This window comes from Saimiri boliviensis, chromosome 1, assembly GCF_048565385.1.
Source record: "Saimiri boliviensis isolate mSaiBol1 chromosome 1, mSaiBol1.pri, whole genome shotgun sequence".
Lineage (NCBI taxonomy): Eukaryota > Metazoa > Chordata > Mammalia > Primates > Cebidae > Saimiri > Saimiri boliviensis.
Genome location: NC_133449.1, coordinates 123,594,975 through 123,600,604, shown reverse-complemented (window position 1 = coordinate 123,600,604; position 5,630 = coordinate 123,594,975). Strand labels below are relative to the sequence as shown.

General features: G+C 43.9%; 1 non-coding gene across 1 annotated transcript; it reads right to left on the bottom strand.

Moving 5' to 3' along the window:
* Window positions 1–437: 437 nt before the first annotated feature.
* LOC120362061 (U6 spliceosomal RNA) lies at window positions 438–540 on the bottom strand. The gene has a single exon (XR_005578066.1). It is a non-coding gene; the product is annotated as a U6 spliceosomal RNA (small nuclear RNA).
* Between the last annotated feature and the right edge of the window lie 5,090 nt (window positions 541–5,630).

The following is a 5,630-nucleotide window of genomic DNA, read 5'->3' as shown; positions in this document are numbered from 1 at the left end:
ATAAATAATTGTTGAATGAAAGACCAAAACATCCCATCCCTCAGGTAGCTTACATTCTGTGAGATGGGATTAGCGGCGGCAGTTTTAGAAGTGCACACGTGGACCACTGAATTGCCTTAGAATTCTGAATTCTGAAATAAGAAAGTAACACTGAATTGCAGGGAATGATCGTGACCCTGTGAGTGGCTGGGAGAGGGCAGCTCTGCATAGCTTCTGGGATGATAAACCTGGGGCACTGTCTGCAGTATAGATGATCTGCAGAAAAGGCTACAGTTCTTGAGGACTTTTTGCCACGTTGCTTTGACCCTGAGCTACAGTAGCACTCACTGTCTTCCTGCAGTGTTGGTCTTTTCGTAGAGTCTGAAATGAATATGGCTCTTGATAGCTTAAATATCATCTTTAATGATCCTACCTAGAATGTCTTAATTCTTTTTTTAAAAAATATGGAACATTTCACAAATTTGTGTGACATCCTTGCACAAGGCCCACGCTAGTCTTCTCTGTATTGTTCTAATTTTAGTATATATGCTGCCAGATGATACCCTTGTGAGTCAGGTAGATGAAATCGGCTTCATTTTGCAGACCAGTAAACTGAGGACTGAGCACAGTGGCCTGTGCCTGTAGTCCCAGCTATTCAGGGGGCTGAGGAGGAGCATGACCTGAGCTTACAAGTTCAAGGCCAGCCTGGGCAGCATAGTGAGACCCCCATTTTTAAAAAAAACACCCAAGAAATTGAGACCCAATGAGATTAGATGACTTTCCCAAGGATACAGAATGAGGAAGAGGCAGAGACAAAGCCCAGACATCGTATTTACACTGCACCCAAATGTGAGTTCTTGTTTTTTTTTTTTTTTTTTTTTTTTTTGAGACAGAGTTTTGCTCTTGTCACCCAGGCTGGAATGCAATGGCACGAACTCAGCTCACTGCAACCTTTACCTCCTGGGTTCAAGTGATTCTCCTGCCTCAGCCTTGGAAGTAGCTACAATTATAGGCATGAGCCACCATGCCAGGCTAATTTTTACATTTTTAGTAGAGACAGGGTTTCATCATGTTGGTCAGGCTGGTCTCGAACTCCTGACCTCAGGTAATCCATCAGCCTCAACCTCCCAAAGTCCTGGGATTACAGTTATGAGCCATCACTCCCAGTCACATTAGGGCTTTTGGGGTGCCCATCTCTCAACTGATTCACTTCTGGTCTTTTCTAGGGAGACGTTTATTTTGTAGTGAGAATGATTTGTGAGCCAACCACAGCACTGTCTTGACTGTCTGTACCATTTTATGCCTTTTGAAAATCCTCTCATAGTTTTAAAATTGACATTATATTGAGATAATTGTAGATCCACATGCATCTGTAAGAAATAATAGAGTGAGCTCATATACCCTTTATCGTTTCTTTCAATGATAGTATTTTGCAAAACAATAGTACAATAGGATATTGACTCTCTCACATTTTTAAGAAAATTTTAAAAAATGCACTCAGGGAGTTCAGGGGGCAGGACACACACCTCTGCCCTTGGGCTGTGCTAGCACTGCCCTGTGGGCCTGGAGTTGGGGGCCTGGGTGGCACTCTGACCCGACTCTGTCACTGCTCCCTGTAGGGGCTCCCTGGGGCTCAGCTTCCCCACCAGTATGGCCAATGTGAGCTTCTTGATAACAGGGACCATGTATCTCTTGCTTTGTGTCTGGTCCCTGGTGTGGAGTAGACTCAAGTAGACTTCCTGCTTCCACAGACTTAGTAAGGAAAGTGGACAGAACCATAGAGCCTCTAGATCAGGCATCCCCAAACTACCGCCGGGCCATGGGCCGCATGCGGCCCCCTGAGGCCATTTATCCGGCCCCCCGAGGCACTTCAGGAAGGGGCACCTCTTTCATTGGTGGTCAGTGAGAGGAGCACAGTATGTGGCGGCCCTCCAATGGTCTGAGGGACAGTGAACTGGCCCCCTGTGTAAAAAGTTTGGGGATGCCTTCTCTAGATGGTGGGTGTATGTCAAGAAAGCAGCGCTGCCAGGCTCTGGGTGACCTTGGGCAGATTTCGTCCCTTCACAAGCCTCAGCTTTCTTAGCCGTAAAATGAAGGGCTGGATAATGTCTGTAAGAATCTTTCCAATTTTGATGTAGGATTCTGCGATGTCAAAAATAAGAGAGATTGTATTATTGCGGATTGAAAAATAATTATCTTTTATGTGCCACATGTAACTTTCTATTTCTCAGGCTACCTGTTATGTAGCATCAACATTGCCTCATATATCTGACACTGCTGTAATAAGTATGCAATTTGTAGCTGCAATTTCCATTTTATGGCAATATCTGATTTACACGAGGTGTTTTTAAAGTATGTCACTTATAACGTACACACCTGCCAAGAGCCTGCTCTTTCATAATGACTTTTCAGCGAGGTCAGAGAAAGCACCCAAATTTGAGTAAATAAACAGCAGGCAAGCTTTCAACACCAAAGATTCTTTTCCACCCTGGGGAGGGATGTCGCCACCCCTCAACAGAGGATGGTGACAAACTTCCCACATTCAGACCTACCTAGGTGGATCAAGACTGAACCCCTTTCTGACAGGCACTCTTGAATTCCAGTTGGAGAGGAGAGCGATTCACAGGCCTGTGTATGCAGCAGATGAGGGGCTGTTTGTGGAAAATTGGTTAGCTAAGAATCAACGCACTGAACGACCAGTTCATTGAGTGTTCAATTCCCTTGGTCATTTTGATAGAAATTTGAAGATGAATATTTAAAAGGTGGATGCAGAGGCAGGGTAATAGGTAGTAGGGGCAAGTAGAAAAAAAAGTATGAATTTGCTAAATTCATCAACTACTGGACTTTTGGAAAATCAGTAGCTTTGCATGTTGGCTGTTGATGAATTGATTTTTGGCAAATTCATCTGTTTCTGGAGGGTCAGTTCAGCCTGCTGGAGATCTGAAAACTTGACCTTTTAGTGTTGCTGATGCAAATTTTAGGCTCACTTTGTCCATCCCTCTGCAGCCAAGCAGAACATCCCTGAGCCAGCTTGATCCCAGGAAGAGAAAGAGGGATAGTAACACAGGTTGTGCATGATGGATCCAATCCTTGCCTATTCCTGGTACACCTTGCGTGAAAAGGATTTTGAGGAATCTCTCTCCTTAATTCTGGCAGGAATTTAGTGACCTTTGAAGCAGAGCCAGGCAGACACAGGCTTCGTGGAAACTTGATCCTCTTGCTTGCAAGACTCTGAAGCCTTTTCAGCCAGCCCTTAAACACTACTGCTCATATAGTTATGCTACCAGGATTTTTTCCAGCTTCTCATGCTAGTGCAATAATGGTGAAGCTCTTAGGGATCAGGTAAAGTAAGGGCAGTGAGGATGTCTTCAGGATCTGCTGACTCAGCCTCTCTTGGACACTCTGAGGTCCAGTTAAACAACTTGACATGGTTGGCTGCCCACCAGGACAAAGACTGGCTGAGAAGAGGCTGGAATTCTGCCTCAGAGATTTGGCGTCTTGTTCAAAATCTTCCTAAAGGTCAGACATCTGGCTAGGATTTCTTCTTGAGCCTTGATCCTGTGCAGCTTCTATTTGAGGCACACTGGCCTGTGAAGCTTGTAGTGCAGGCATGCAATGCCCTGCTGTCATCACTATAGCCCCAAGGTCAGCACAGAGCTAGACCTGGTAGATAGGCTTAATAAAGATTTATAGAATGAATACTGGCCTTGAACGGTGTGTAGTCAGCAAGGTGCCTGCCTTTCTCATCTCACTCCTGGCTACTTTGTCGTGATAGAGGATTTTCTTGGCCCAGTTCCATGGTGTAAGAAATTACAAGGGATTTCTCATTTCTGTGATGTGGCCCATTTCCTGGTTGTGTGGCACTGCCCATCATGCCCTTGAATATGTCATCTTCTTAGCTAGGAATGCCCTCTCATTGTCATAGCTAGTCTGAACTTCTCCATCTTTGATACCCAGCTCAAATACTATCTTTGGTGTAACACCTTCCCAGTTCCTCCAGCTTAGATCACTTTGAATTGTAATTGTTTCTGCATGTCAGTCACCTACTATATTGTAAAACCTTCAGGGACAGACACTTACCTTTATTCTCACTTATTCATTCACTTGTTTAGAAACAGTGTAAGATAATGGTTAAGGGTACAAACTACGGATTTGTAGTTTAGGTTGGGTCTGCAACTTATTGATTATGTAATTTAGAGTGAGTGATTTAAACTCTTTAAACTATTTTTCTCCTCCTCTTCTCCTTCTTCCCCTTCCCTATTCACCTTCTCCTTCTCCTTCTCTTTTTCCTTCTCCTTCTCTGTCCCCTTCCCCTTCTCCTTCTTTCTCCTTCCCCTTCCACTTCCCCTTCCCCTTCTCCTTCTCCATCTCCTTCCCCTTCCCCTTCTTTCGCCTTCCCCTTCACCTTCCCCTTCTTTCTCCTTTCCCTTCCCCTTCCCTTCCCCTTCCCCTTCCTCTTCCTCTTCCCATTCCCCTTCTTCCCTTCTTCTTCTCCTTATTTTTTGAGACAGAATCTTGTTTTTTTGCCCACACTGGACCACCTTCTTGGCTCACTGCAATCGCCATCTCCTGGGTTTAAAAGATGATCTGGCCTCAGCCTCCTGTGTAGCTGGGATTATAGGCATGCACCACCACACCTGGCTAATTTTTATATTTTTCGTAGAGGTGAGATTTCATCATGTTGGCCAGGCTCATCTTGAACTTCTGACCTCAAGTGATCCACCCGCCTTGGACTCCCCAGGTGCTGGGATTAGAGGTATGAACCACTATATCTAGCCTCTATTTTTCTTATATGTAAGGATGAATATTGTGGTAGTATTAAGTTTTAGAATCATTGGAGGAATTAGACAAACATAGCATTTATTGGGCACTTACTATGCACCAAACATTATGCTGATAATAGTAATTAATACGATTATTTATTCAACAGTTTTTCTGGCACAAATACGGGGACCTGATACTGTTCTAGGTGCTGCCTCTAGGAACTAGCAAAATGTTTGGTATAGAGTTGGGGCTTTGTAAATGTTCACTGAATGAGTAAAGCTAGAACAAGTTGTGGACTTAAGTTTGTAAATATTTGTGTCAGTCAAGTAAGCTGGATTATGCCACGTAACAAATATCTCATCCCCAACATCTCATGGGCTTAATATGACAAAAATGTATTTATCACTCCTCTTATATGGTTAGTATGGGATAGCTGCAATGCTTTTTCTTCAGAGGTCAGGTGATTTCATCTCAACAGATGCTTTCACAGTCTCTGTGGCAGAGGAAAAGGAATGGTGTGTCCTGGTCTTAAAGTGACACATATTATCTCTGCTCACATCGTCTTGGCTAGAGCAAGTTACACGGCCTTGCCTAACTTTAAAGGGGAGAGAAAATTGCAATTATAATCCTATCCTGTACCCAAAAGGAGAAAAACCATGGTATCTGTGAATATCCCTCATTACTACCACAGGCGGGAAGCTGATGATATAATCTTCTAACACACAAGCCAGTTTTGGCCTACAAAGACCCCCTTGTTCAAAGTCAGTGTCAGCAACTACCCCCAGGCCTCTGGTTTGGAATTTAGTTTTCAGACTACATATTTTTTTTTCTTCTCACTTCCCTACTCAATTATATTTTAAGCAGATGGGTGATCCTGTCAACCTTAA